General features: G+C 56.0%; 1 protein-coding gene across 1 annotated transcript in view; it reads right to left on the reverse strand.

The window, feature by feature from the left end:
* The window catches only part of BMAL2 (basic helix-loop-helix ARNT like 2), a 78,225-nt gene that overhangs the window by 41,542 nt on the left and 22,256 nt on the right, over positions 1-14,427 (reverse strand). The window lies entirely within an intron of this gene.

Here is a 14,427-nt window from a genome sequence, read left to right on the forward strand (position 1 = left end):
AGCCCTCTGGTGGCAGACAGCGGTGGTGTCATGTAATCAGTGTGAGGCCCTCTGGAGGCAGACAGCGGTGGTGTAATGTAATCAGTGTGGAGCCCTCTGGTGGCAGACAGCGGTGGTGTAATGTAATCAGTGTGGGTCCCTCTGGTGGCAGACAGCGGTGGTGTCATGTAATCAGTGTGAGGCCCTCTGGAGGCAGACAGCGGTGGTGTAATGTAATCAGTGTGGAGCCCTCTGCTGGCAGACAGCGGAGGTGTAATGTAATCAGTGTGGGGTCCTCTGGTGGCAGACAGCGGTGGTGTAATGTAATCAGTGTGGAGCCCTCTGGTGGCAGACAGCGGAGGTGTAATGTAATCAGTGTGGGGTCCTCTGGTGGCAGACAGCGGTGGTGTAATGTAATCAGTGTGGATCCCTCTGGTGGCAGACAGCGGTGGTGTCATGTAATCAGTGTGGAGCCCTTTGGAGGCAGACAGCGGTGGTGTAATGTAATCAGTGTGGAGCCCTCTGGTGGCAGACGGCGGTGGTGTCATGTAATCAGTGTGGAGCCCTCTGGAGGCAGACAGCAGTGGTGTCATGTAATCAGTGTGACGCCCTCTGGTGGCAGACAGCGGTGGTGTAATGTAATCAGTGTGGAGCCCTCTGGTGGCAGACAGCGGTGGTGTAATGTAATCAGTGTGGAGCCCTCTGGAGGCAGACAGCAGTGGTGTAATGTAACCAGTGTGGGTCCCTCTGGTGGCAGACAGCGGTGGTGTAATGTAATCAGTGTGAGGCCCTCTGGTGGCAGACAGCGGTGGTTTAAGGGATGTAATCAGAGTGGGGCCCTCTGGAGGCAGACAGCGGTGGTGTAATGTAATCAGTGTGGGTCCCTCTGGTGGCAGACAGCGGTGGTGTAATGTAATCAGTGTGAGGCCCTCTGGTGGCAGACAGCGGTGGTGTAATGTAATCAGTGTGGAGCCCTCTGGTGGCAGACAGCCGTGGTGTAATGTAATCAGTGTGGAGCCCTCTGGTGGCAGACAGCGGTGGTGTAAGGGATGTAATCAGTGTGGGGACCTCTGGTGGCAGACAGCGGTGGTGTAAGGGATGTAATCAGTGTGGGGACCTCTGGTGGCAGACAGCGGTGGTGTAATGTAATCAGTGTGGATCCCTCTGGTGGCAGACAGCGGTGGTGTCATGTAATCAGTGTGGAGCCCTCTGGTGGCCGACAGCGGTGGTGTCATGTAATCAGTGTGACGCCCTCTGGTGGCAGACAGCGGTGGTGTCATGTAATCAGTGTGACGCCCTCTGGTGGCAGACGGCGGTGGTGTCATGTAATCAGTGTGGAGCCCTCTGGAGGCAGACAGCGGTGGTGTAATGTTATCAGTGTGGAGCCCTCTGGAGGCAGACAGCGGTGGTGTCATGTAATCAGTGTGGAGCCCTCTGGAGGCAGACAGCGGTGGTGTAATGTTATCAGTGTGGAGCCCTCTGGTGGCAGACGGCGGTGGTGTCATGTAATCAGTGTGGAGCCCTCTGGAGGCAGACAGCGGTGGTGTAATGTAATCAGTGTGGGTCCCTCTGGTGGCAGACAGCGGTGGTGTAATGTTATCAGTGTGGAGCCCTCTGGAGGCAGACAGCAGTGGTGTAATGTTATCATTGTGGAGCCCTCTGGAGGCAGACAGCGGTGGTGTCATGTAATCAGTGTGGAGCCCTCTGGAGGCAGACAGCGGTGGTGTAATGTTATCAGTGTGGAGCCCTCTGGAGGCAGACAGCAGTAGTGTAATGTAACCAGTGTGGGTCCCTCTGGAGGCAGACAGCAGTGGTGTCATGTAATCAGTGTGGAGCCCTCTGGTGGCAGACAGCGGTGGTGTAAGGGATGTAATCAGTGTGGAGCCCTCTGGTGGCAGACAGCGGTGGTGTCATGTAATCAGTGTGGAGCCCTCTGGTGGCAGACAGCGGTGGTGTCATGTAATCAGTGTGGAGCCCTCTGGTGGCAGAAAGCGGTGGTGTAATGTAATCAGTGTGGAGCCCTCTGGTGGCAGACAGCGGTGGTGTCATGTAATCAGTGTGGAGCCCTCTGGAGGCAGACAGCGGTGGTGTAAGGGATGTAATCACTGTGGAGCCCTCTGGTGGCAGACAGCAGTGGTGTCATGTAATCAGTGTGGAGCCCTCTGTTGGAAGACAGCGGTGGTGTAATGTAATCAGTGTGGAGCCCTCTGGTGGCAGACAACAGAGGTGTAATGTAATCAGTTTGGAGGCCTCTGGTGGCAGAAAGCGGTGGTGTAATGTAATCAGTGTGGAGCCCTCTGGTGGCAGACAGCGATGGTGTAATGTAATCAGTGTGGAGCCCTCTGGTGGCAGACAGCAGTGGTGTCATGTAATAAGTACAGGGCCCCCTGGTAGCAGACAGCGGAGGTGTAATGTAATCAGTGTGGAGCCCTCTGGTGGCAGACAGCGGTGGTGTAATGTAATCAGTGTGGAGCCCTCTGGAGGCAGACAGCGGTGGTGTAATGTAATCAGTGTGGGGTCCTCTGGTGACAGACAGTGGTGGTGTCATGTAATCAGTGTGGGGCCCTCTGGTGGCAGACAGCGGTGGTGTAATGTAATCAGTGTGGAGCCCTCTGGTGGCAGACAGCCGTGGTGTAATGTAATCAGTGTGGAGCCCTCTGGTGGCAGACAGCGGTGGTGTAATGTAATCAGTGTGGGGCCCTCTGGTGGCAGACAGCAGTGGTGTAAGGGATGTAACCAGTGTGGGTCCCTCTGGTGGCAGACAGCGGTGGTGTCATGTAATCAGTGTGAGGCCCTCTGGAGGCAGACAGCAGTGGTGTCATGTAATCAGTGCGACGCCCTCTGGTGGCAGACAGCGGTGGTGTAATGTAATCAGTGTGGAGCCCTCTGGTGGCAGACAGCGGTGGTGTAATGTAATCAGTGTGAGGCCCTCTGGAGGCAGACAGCGGTGGTGTAATGTAATCAGTGTGGAGCCCTCTGGTGGCAGACAGCAGTGGTGTAAGGGATGTAACCAGTGTGGGTCCCTCTGGTGGCAGACAGCAGTGGTGTCATGTAATCAGTGTGGAGCCCTCTGGTGGCAGACAGCGGTGGTGTCATGTAATCAGTGTGAGGCCCTCTGGAGGCAGACAGCGGTGGTGTAATGTAATCAGTGTGGAGCCCTCTGGTGGCAGACAGCGGTGGTGTAATGTAATCAGTGTGGGTCCCTCTGGTGGCAGACAGCGGTGGTGTCATGTAATCAGTGTGAGGCCCTCTGGAGGCAGACAGCGGTGGTGTAATGTAATCAGTGTGGAGCCCTCTGCTGGCAGACAGCGGAGGTGTAATGTAATCAGTGTGGGGTCCTCTGGTGGCAGACAGCGGTGGTGTAATGTAATCAGTGTGGAGCCCTCTGGTGGCAGACAGCGGAGGTGTAATGTAATCAGTGTGGGGTCCTCTGGAGGCAGACAGCGGTGGTGTAATGTAATCAGTGTGGAGCCCTCTGGTGGCAGACAGCGGAGGTGTAATGTAATCAGTGTGGGGTCCTCTGGTGGCAGACAGCAGTGGTGTAATGTAATCAGTGTGGAGCCCTCTGGTGGCAGACAGCGGTGGTGTCATGTAATCAGTGTGGAGCCCTCTGGAGGCAGACAGCGGTGGTGTAATGTAATCAGTGTGGGTCCCTCTGGTGGCAGACAGCAGTGGTGTAATGTTATCAGTGTGGAGCCCTCTGGAGGCAGACAGCGGTGGTGTAATGTAATCAGTGTGGGTCCCTCTGGTGGCAGACAGCGGTGGTGTAATGTAATCAGCGTGATGCCCTCTGGAGGCAGACAGCCGTGGTGTAATGTAATCAGTGTGGAGCCCTCTGGTGGCAGACAGCGGTGGTGTAATGTAATCAGTGTGGGGCCCTCTGGTGGTAGACAGCAGTGGTGTAAGGGATGTAACCAGTGTGGGTCCCTCTGGTGGCAGACAGCAGTGGTGTCATGTAATCAGTGTGGAGCCCTCTGGTGGCAGACAGCGGTGGTGTCATGTAATCAGTGTAGAGCCCTCTGGAGGCAGACAGCAGTGGTGTCATGTAATCAGTGTGACGCCCTCTGGTGGCAGACAGCGGTGGTGTAATGTAATCAGTGTGGAGCCCTCTGGTGGCAGACAGCGGTGGTGTAATGTAATCAGTGTGGGTCCCTCTGGTGGCAGACAGCGGTGGTGTCATGTAATCAGTGTGGAGCCCTCTGGAGGCAGACAGCAGTGGTGTAATGTAACCAGTGTGGGTCCCTCTGGTGGCAGACAGCGGTGGTGTAATGTAATCAGTGTGAGGCCCTCTGGTGGCAGACAGCGGTGGTGTAAGGGATGTAATCAGAGTGGGGTCCTCTGGAGGCAGACAGCGGTGGTGTAATGTAATCAGTGTGGGTCCCTCTGGTGGCAGACAGCAGTGGTGTCATGTAATCAGTGTGGAGCCCTCTGGTGGCAGACAGCGGTGGTGTCATGTAATCAGTGTGAGGCCCTCTGGAGGCAGACAGCGGTGGTGTAATGTAATCAGTGTGGAGCCCTCTGGTGGCAGACAGCGGTGGTGTCATGTAATCAGTGTGAGGCCCTCTGGAGGCAGACAGCGGTGGTGTAATGTAATCAGTGTGGAGCCCTCTGGTGGCAGACAGCGGTGGTGTAATGTAATCAGTGTGGAGCCCTCTGGTGGCAGACAGCGGTGGTGTAATGTAATCAGTGTGGGGCCCTCTGGTGGCAGACAGCAGTGGTGTAAGGGATGTAACCAGTGTGGGTCCCTCTGGTGGCAGACAGCAGTGGTGTCATGTAATCAGTGTGGAGCCCTCTGGTGGCAGACAGCGGTGGTGTCATGTAATCAGTGTGGAGCCCTCTGGAGGCAGACAGCAGTGGTGTCATGTAATCAGTGTGACGCCCTCTGGTGGCAGACAGCGGTGGTGTAATGTAATCAGTGTGGAGCCCTCTGGTGGCAGACAGCGGTGGTGTAATGTAATCAGTGTGGGTCCCTCTGGTGGCAAACAAAGGTGGTGTCATGTAATCAGTGTGGAGCCCTCTGGAGGCAGACAGCAGTGGTGTAATGTAACCAGTATGGGTCCCTCTGGTGGCAGACAGCGGTGGTGTAATGTAATCAGTGTGAGGCCCTCTGGTGGCAGACAGCGGTGGTGTAAGGGATGTAATCAGAGTGGGGCCCTCTGGAGGCAGACAGCGGTGGTGTAATGTAATCAGTGTGGGTCCCTCTGGTGGCAGACAGCAGTGGTGTAATGTAATCAGTGTGAGGCCCTCTGGTGGCAGACAGCGGTGGTGTAATGTAATCAGTGTGGAGCCCTCTGGTGGCAGACAGCAGTGGTGTAATGTAACCAGTGTGGGTCCCTCTGGTGGCAGACAGCAGTGGTGTAAGGGATGTAATAAGAGTGGGGCCCTCTGGTGGCAGACAGCGGTGGTGTAATGTAATCAGAGTGGGGCCCTCTGGTGGCAGACAGCGGTGGTGTCATGTAATCAGTTTGAAGCCCTCTGGTGGCAGACAGCGGTGGTGTCATGTAATCAGTGTGGAGCCCTCTGGTGGCAGACAGCGGTGGTGTAATGTAATCAGTGTGGAGCCCTCTGGTGGCAGACAGCGGTGGTGTAATCTAATCAGTGTGGGTCCCTCTGGTGGCAGACAGCGGTGGTGTAATGTAATCAGTGTGGAGCCCTCTGGTGGCAGACAGCGGTGGTGTAATGTAATCAGTGTGGAGCCCTCTGGTGGCAGACAGCGGTGGTGTAATGTAATCAGTGTGGGGCCCTCTGGTGGCAGACAGCCGTGGTGTTATGTAATCAGTGTGGAGCCCTCTGGTGGTAGACAGCGGTGGTGTAAGGGATGTAATCAGTGTGGGGCCCTCTGGTGGCAGACAGCGGTGGTGTAATATAATCAGTGTGACGCCCTCTGGTGGCATACAGCGGTGGTGTAATGTAATCAGTGTGGATCCCTCTGGTGGCAGACAGCGGTGGTGTCATGTAATCAGTGTGGAGCCCTCTAGTGACCGACAGCGGTGGTGTCATGTAATCAGTGTGACGCCCTCTGGTGGCAGACAGCGGTGGTGTCATGTAATCAGTGTGACGCCCTCTGGTGGCAGACGGCGGTGGTGTCATGTAATCAGTGTGGAGCCCTCTGGAGGCAGACAGCGGTGGTGTAATGTAATCAGTGTGGGTCGCTCTGGTGGCAGACAGCGGTGGTGTAATGTTATCAGTGTGGAGCCCTCTGGAGGCAGACAGCGGTGGTGTAATGTAATCAGTGTGGAGCCCTCTGGAGGCAGACAGCGGTGGTGTAATGTAATCAGTGTGGAGCCCTCTGGAGGCAGACAGCAGTGGTGTCATGTAATCAGTGTGGAGCCCTCTGGTGGCAGACAGCGGTGGTGTAAGGGATGTAATCAGTGTGGAGCCCTCTGGTGGCAGACAGCGGTGGTGTCATGTAATCAGTGTGGAGCCCTCTGGTGGCAGACAGCGGTGGTGTCATGTAATCAGTGTGGAGCCCTCTGGTGGCAGAAAGCGGTGGTGTAATGTAATCAGTGTGGAGCCCTCTGGTGGCAGACAGCGGTGGTGTCATGTAATCAGTGTGGAGCCCTCTGGTGGCAGACAGCGGTGGTGTAAGGGATGTAATCAGTGTGGAGGCCTCTGGTGGCAGAAAGCGGTGGTGTAATGTAATCAGTGTGGAGCCCTCTGGTGGCAGACAGCGGTGGTGTAATGTAATCAGTGTGGAGCCCTCTGGTGGCAGACAGCATTGGTGTCATGTAATAAGTGCAGGGCCCCCTGGTAGCAGACAGCGGAGGTGTAATGTAATCAGTGTGGGGTCCTCTGGTGGCAGACAGCGGTGGTGTAATGTAATCAGTGTGGAGCCCTCTGGTGGCAGACAGCGGTGGTGTAATGTAATCAGTGTGGAGCCCTCTGGAGGCAGACAGCGGTGGTGTAATGTAATCAGTGTGGGGTCCTCTGGTGGCAGACAGTGGTGGTGTCATGTAATCAGTGTGGGGCCCTCTGGTGGCAGACAGCGGTGGTGTAATGTAATCAGTGTGGAGCCCTCTGGTGGCAGACAGCCGTGGTGTAATGTAATCAGTGTGGAGCCCTCTGGTGGCAGACAGCGGTGGTGTAATGTAATCAGTGTGGGGCACTCTGGTGGCAGACAGCGGTGGTGTAAGGGATGTAACCAGTGTGGGTCCCTCTGGTGGCAGACAGCGGTGGTGTCATGTAATCAGTGTGAGGCCCTCTGGAGGCAGACAGCAGTGGTGTCATGTAATCAGTGCGACGCCCTCTGGTGGCAGACAGCGGTGGTGTAATGTAATCAGTGTGGAGCCCTCTGGTGGCAGACAGCGGTGGTGTAATGTAATCAGTGTGGGTCCCTCTGGTGGCAGACAGCAGTGGTGTAAGGGATGTAACCAGTGTGGGTCCCTCTGGTGGCAGACAGCAGTGGTGTCATGTAATCAGTGTGGAGCCCTCTGGTGGCAGACAGCGGTGGTGTCATGTAATCAGTGTGAGGCCCTCTGGAGGCAGACAGCGGTGGTGTAATGTAATCAGTGTGGAGCCCTCTGGTGGCAGACAGCGGTGGTGTAATGTAATCAGTGTGGGTCCCTCTGGTGGCAGACAGCGGTGGTGTCATGTAATCAGTGTGAGGCCCTCTGGAGGCAGACAGCGGTGGTGTAATGTAATCAGTGTGGAGCCCTCTGGTGGCAGACAGCGGAGGTGTAATGTAATCAGTGTGGGGTCCTCTGGTGGCAGACAGCGGTGGTGTAATGTAATCAGTGTGGAGCCCTCTGGTGGCAGACAGCGGTGGTGTCATGTAATCAGTGTGGAGCCCTCTGGAGGCAGACAGCGGTGGTGTAATGTAATCAGTGTGGGTCCCTCTGGTGGCAGACAGCGGTGGTGTAATGTTATCAGTGTGGGGCCCTCTGGTGGCAGACAGCAGTGGTGTAAGGGATGTAACCAGTGTGGGTCCCTCTGGTGGCAGACAGCAGTGGTGTCATGTAATCAGTGTGGAGCCCTCTGGAGGCAGACAGCAGTGGTGTCATGTAATCAGTGTGACGCCCTCTGGAGGCAGACAGCCGTGGTGTAATGTAATCAGTGTGGAGCCCTCTGGTGGCAGACAGCGGTGGTGTAATGTAATCAGTGTGGGGCCCTCTGGTGGCAGACAACAGTGGTGTAAGGGATGTAACCAGTGTGGGTCCCTCTGGTGGCAGACAGCAGTGGTGTCATGTAATCAGTGTGGAGCCCTCTGGAGGCAGACAGCAGTGGTGTCATGTAATCAGTGTGACGCCCTCTGGTGGCAGACAGCGGTGGTGTAATGTAATCAGTGTGGAGCCCTCTGGTGGCAGACAGCGGTGGTGTAATGTAATCAGTGTGGGTCCCTCTGGTGGCAGACAGCGGTGGTGTCATGTAATCAGTGTGGAGCCCTCTGGAGGCAGACAGCAGTGGTGTAATGTAACCAGTGTGGGTCCCTCTGGTGGCAGACAGCGGTGGTGTAATGTAATCAGTGTGAGGCCCTCTGGTGGCAGACAGCGGTGGTTTAAGGGATGTAATCAGAGTGGGGCCCTCTGGAGGCAGACAGCGGTGGTGTAATGTAATCAGTGTGGATCCCTCTGGTGGCAGACAGCGGTGGTGTCATGTAATCAGTGTGGAGCCCTCTGGTGGCAGACAGCGGTGGTGTAAGGGATGTAATCACTGTGGAGCCCTCTGGTGGCAGACAGCAGTGGTGTCATGTAATCAGTGTGGAGCCCTCTGTTGGAAGACAGCGGTGGTGTAATGTAATCAGTGTGGAGCCCTCTGGTGGCAGACAACGGAGGTGTAATGTAATCAGTGTGGAGGCCTCTGGTGGCAGAAAGCGGTGGTGTAATGTAATCAGTGTGGAGCCCTCTGGTGGCAGACAGCGATGGTGTAATGTAATCAGTGTGGAGCCCTCTGGTGGCAGACAGCAGTGGTGTCATGTAATAAGTACAGGGCCCCCTGGTAGCAGACAGCGGAGGTGTAATGTAATCAGTGTGGGGTCCTCTGGTGGCAGACAGCGGTGGTGTAATGTAATCAGTGTGGAGCCCTCTGGTGGCAGACAGCGGTGGTGTAATGTAATCAGTGTGGAGCCCTCTGGAGGCAGACAGCGGTGGTGTAATGTAATCAGTGTGGGGTCCTCTGGTGACAGACAGTGGTGGTGTCATGTAATCAGTGTGGGGCCCTCTGGTGGCAGACAGCGGTGGTGTAATGTAATCAGTGTGGAGCCCTCTGGTGGCAGACAGCCGTGGTGTAATGTAATCAGTGTGGAGCCCTCTGGTGGCAGACAGCGGTGGTGTAATGTAATCAGTGTGGGGCCCTCTGGTGGCAGACAGCGGTGGTGTAAGGGATGTAACCAGTGTAGGTCCCTCTGGTGGCAGACAGCGGTGGTGTCATGTAATCAGTGTGAGGCCCTCTGGAGGCAGACAGCAGTGGTGTCATGTAATCAGTGCGACGCCCTCTGGTGGCAGACAGCGGTGGTGTAATGTAATCAGTGTGGAGCCCTCTGGTGGCAGACAGCGGTGGTGTAATGTAATCAGTGTGAGGCCCTCTGGAGGCAGACAGCGGTGGTGTAATGTAATCAGTGTGAGGCCCTCTGGAGGCAGACAGCGGTGGTGTAATGTAATCAGTGTGGAGCCCTCTGGTGGCAGACAGCAGTGGTGTAAGGGATGTAACCAGTGTGGGTCCCTCTGGTGGCAGACAGCAGTGGTGTCATGTAATCAGTGTGGAGCCCTCTGGTGGCAGACAGCGGTGGTGTCATGTAATCAGTGTGAGGCCCTCTGGAGGCAGACAGCGGTGGTGTAATGTAATCAGTGTGGAGCCCTCTGGTGGCAGACAGCGGTGGTGTAATGTAATCAGTGTGGGTCCCTCTGGTGGCAGACAGCGGTGGTGTCATGTAATCAGTGTGAGGCCCTCTGGAGGCAGACAGCGGTGGTGTAATGTAATCAGTGTGGAGCCCTCTGGTGGCAGACAGCGGAGGTGTAATGTAATCAGTGTGGGGTCCTCTGGTGGCAGACAGCGGTGGTGTAATGTAATCAGTGTGGAGCCCTCTGGTGGCAGACAGCGGAGGTGTAATGTAATCAGTGTGGGGTCCTCTGGAGGCAGACAGCGGTGGTGTAATGTAATCAGTGTGGAGCCCTCTGGTGGCAGACAGCGGAGGTGTAATGTAATCAGTGTGGGGTCCTCTGGTGGCAGACAGCAGTGGTGTAATGTAATCAGTGTGGAGCCCTCTGGTGGCAGACAGCGGTGGTGTCATGTAATCAGTGTGGAGCCCTCTGGAGGCAGACAGCGGTGGTATAATGTAATCAGTGTGGGTCCCTCTGGTGGCAGACAGCGGTGGTGTAATGTTATCAGTGTGGAGCCCTCTGGAGGCAGACAGCGGTGGTGTAATGTAATCAGTGTGGGTCCCTCTGGTGGCAGACAGCGGTGGTGTAATGTAATCAGCGTGACGCCCTCTGGAGGCAGACAGCCGTGGTGTAATGTAATCAGTGTGGAGCCCTCTGGTGGCAGACAGCGGTGGTGTAATGTAATCAGTGTGGGGCCCTCTGGTGGTAGACAGCAGTGGTGTAAGGGATGTAACCAGTGTGGGTCCCTCTGGTGGCAGACAGCAGTGGTGTCATGTAATCAGTGTGGAGCCCTCTGGTGGCAGACAGCGGTGGTGTCATGTAATCAGTGTGGAGCCCTCTGGAGGCAGACAGCAGTGGTGTCATGTAATCAGTGTGACGCCCTCTGGTGGCAGACAGCGGTGGTGTAATGTAATCAGTGTGGAGCCCTCTGGTGGCAGACAGCGGTGGTGTAATGTAATCAGTGTGGGTCCCTCTGGTGGCAGACAGCGGTGGTGTCTTGTAATCAGTGTGGAGCCCTCTGGAGGCAGACAGCAGTGGTGTAATGTAACCAGTGTGGGTCCCTCTGGTGGCAGACAGCGGTGGTGTAATGTAATCAGTGTGAGGCCCTCTGGTGGCAGACAGCGGTGGTGTAAGGGATGTAATCAGAGTGGGGCCCTCTGGAGGCAGACAGCGGTGGTGTAATGTAATCAGTGTGGGTCCCTCTGGTGGCAGACAGCAGTGGTGTAATGTAATCAGTGTGAGGCCCTCTGGTGGCAGACAGCGGTGGTGTAAGGGATGTAATCAGAGTGGGGCCCTCTGGTGGCAGACAGCGGTGGTGTCATGTAATCAGTGTGGAGCCCTCTGGTGGCAGACAGCGGTGGTGTAATGTAATCAGTGTGGGTCCCTCTGGTGGCAGACAGCGGTGGTGTAATGTAATCAGTGTGGAGCCCTCTGGTGGCAGACAGCTGTGGTGTAATGTAATCAGTGTGGAGCCCTCTGGTGGCAGACAGCTGTGGTGTAATGTAATCAGTGTGGAGCCCTCTGGTGGCAGACAGCGGTGGTGTAATGTAATCAGTGTGGGGCCCTCTGGTGGCAGACAGCCGTGGTGTAATGTAATCAGTGTGGAGCCCTCTGGTGGCAGACAGCGGTGGTGTAAGGGATGTAATCAGTGTGGGGCCCTCTGGTGGCAGACAGCGGTGGTGTAATATAATCAGTGTGACGCCCTCTGGTGGCAGACAGCGGTGGTGTAATGTAATCAGTGTGGATCCCTCTGGTGGCCGACAGCGGTGGTGTAATGTTATCAGTGTGGAGCCCTCTGGAGGCAGACAGCAGTGGTGTAATGTAATCAGTGTGGAGCCCTCTGGAGGCAGACAGCGGTGGTGTCATGTAATCAGTGTGGAGCCCTCTGGTGGCAGACAGCGGTGGTGTCATGTAATCAGTGTGGAGCCCTCTCGTGGCAGACAGCGGTGGTGTCATGTAATCAGTGTGGAGCCCTCTGGTGGCCGACAGCGGTGGTGTCATGTAATCAGTGTGACGCCCTCTGGTGGCAGACAGCGGTGGTGTCATGTAATCAGTGTGACGCCCTCTGGTGGCAGACGGCGGTGGTGTCATGTAATCAGTGTGGAGCCCTCTGGAGGCAGACAGCGGTGGTGTAATGTAATCAGTGTGGGTCCCTCTGGTGGCAGACAGCGGTGGTGTAATGTTATCAGTGTGGAGCCCTCTGGTGGCCGACAGCGGTGGTGTCATGTAATCAGTGTGGGGTCCTCTGGTGGCAGACAGTGGTGGTGTCATGTAATCAGTGTGGAGCCCTCTGGAGGCAGACAGCAGTGGTGTAATGTAATCAGTGTGGAGCCCTCTGATGGCAGACAGCGGTGGTGTAATGTAATCAGTGTGGAGCCCTCTGGAGGCAGACAGCGGTGGTGTAATGTAATCAGTGTGGAGCCCTCTGGAGGCAGACAGCGGTGGTGTAATGTAATCAGTGTGGAGCCCTCTGGAGGCAGACAGCAGTGGTGTCATGTAATCAGTGTGGAGCCCTCTGGTGGCAGACAGCAGTGGTGTAATGTAACCAGTGTGGAGCCCTCTGGTGGCAGACAGCAGTGGTGTAATGTAACCAGTGTGGGTCCCTCTGGTGGCAGACAGCAGTGGTGTAAGGGATGTAATCAGAGTGGGGCCCTCTGGTGGCAGACAGCGGTGGTGTCATGTAATCAGTGTGGAGCCCTCTGGTGGCAGACAGCGGTGGTGTCATGTAATCAGTGTGGAGCCCTCTGGTGGCAGACAGCGGTGGTGTCATGTGATCAGTGTGGAGCCCTCTGGTGGCAGACAGCGGTGGTGTAATGTAATCAGTGTGGAGCCCTCTGGTGGCAGACAGCGGTGGTGTAATGTAATCAGTGTGGGTCCCTCTGGTGGCAGACAGCGGTGGTGTAATGTAATCAGTGTGGAGCCCTCTGGTGGCAGACAGCGGTGGTGTAATGTAATCAGTGTGGAGCCCTCTGGTGGCAGACAGCGGTGGTGTAATGTAATCAGTGTGGGGCCCTCTGGTGGCAGACAGCCGTGGTGTAATGTAATCAGTGTGGAGCCCTCTGGTGGCAGACAGCGGTGGTGTAAGGGATGTAATCAGTGTGGGGCCCTCTGGTGGCAGACAGCGGTGGTGTAATATAATCAGTGTGACGCCCTCTGGAGGCAGACAGCAGTGGTGTCATGTTATCAGTGTGGAGCCCTCTGGAGGCAGACAGCAGTGGTGTAATGTAATCAGTGTGGAGCCCTCTGATGGCAGACAGCGGTGGTGTCATGTAATCAGTGTGGAGCCCTCTGGAGGCAGACAGCGGTGGTGTAATGTAATCAGTGTGGAGCCCTCTGGAGGCAGACAGCAGTGGTGTCATGTAATCAGTGTGGAGCCCTCTGGAGGCAGACAGCAGTGGTGTCATGTAATCAGTGTGGAGCCCTCTGGTGGCAGACAGCGGTGGTGTCATGTAATCAGTGTGGAGCCCTCTGGAGGCAGACAGCGGTGGTGTAATGTAATCAGTGTGGGTCCCTCTGGTGGCAGACAGCGGTGGTGTAATGTTATCAGTGTGGAGCCCTCTGGAGGCAGACAGCAGTGGTGTCATGTAATCAGTGTGGAGCCCTCTGGTGGCAGACAGCGGTGGTGTAAGGGATGTAATCAGTGTGGAGCCCTCTGGTGGCAGACAGCGGTGGTGTCATGTAATCAGTGTGGAGCCCTCTGGTGGCAGACAGCGGTGGTGTCATGTAATCAGTGTGGAGCCCTCTGGTGGCAGAAAGCGGTGGTGTAATGTAATCAGTGTGGAGCCCTCTGGTGGCAGACAGCGGTGGTGTCATGTAATCAGTGTGGAGCCCTCTGGTGGCAGACAGCGGTGGTGTAAGGGATGTAATCACTGTGGAGCCCTCTGGTGGCAGACAGCAGTGGTGTCATGTAATCAGTGTGGAGCCCTCTGTTGGCAGACAGCGGTGGTGTCATGTAATCAGTGTGACGCCCTCTGGTGGCAGACAGCAGTGGTGTCATGTAATCAGTGTGGAGCCCTCTGGTGGCAGACAGCAGTGGTGTCATGTAATCAGTGTGGAGCCCTCTGGAGGCAGACAGCGGTGGTGTAATGTAATCAGTGTGGAGCCCTCTGGTGGCAGACAGCGGTGGTGTAATGTAATCAGTGTGGAGCCCTCTGGTGGCAGACAGCAGTGGTGTCATGTAATCAGTGTGGAGCCCTCTGGCGGCAGACAGCAGTGGTGTCATGTAATCAGTGTGGAGCCCTCTGGAGGCAGACAGCGGTGGTGTAATGTAATCAGTGTGGAGCCCTCTGGTGGCAGACAGCGGTGGTGTAATGTAATCAGTGTGGAGCCCTCTGGTGGCCGACAGCGGTGGTGTCATGTAATCAGTGTGACGCCCTCTGGTGGCAGACAGCGGTGGTGTCATGTAATCAGTGTGACGCCCTCTGGTGGCAGACAGCGGTGGTGTAATGTAATCAGTGTGGGTCCCTCTGGTGGCAGACAGCGGTGGTGTAATGTTATCAGTGTGGAGCCCTCTGGAGGCAGACAGCGGTGGTGTAATGTAATCAGTGTGGGTCCCTCTGGTGGCAGACGGCGGTGGTGTCATGTAATCAGTGTGGAGCCCTCTGGAGGCAGACAGCAGTGGTGTAATGTAATC

This window comes from Phyllobates terribilis, unplaced genomic scaffold, assembly GCF_046119375.1.
Source record: "Phyllobates terribilis strain yellow unplaced genomic scaffold, ASM4611937v1 Scaffold_10__3_contigs__length_209671492, whole genome shotgun sequence".
Lineage (NCBI taxonomy): Eukaryota > Metazoa > Chordata > Amphibia > Anura > Dendrobatidae > Phyllobates > Phyllobates terribilis.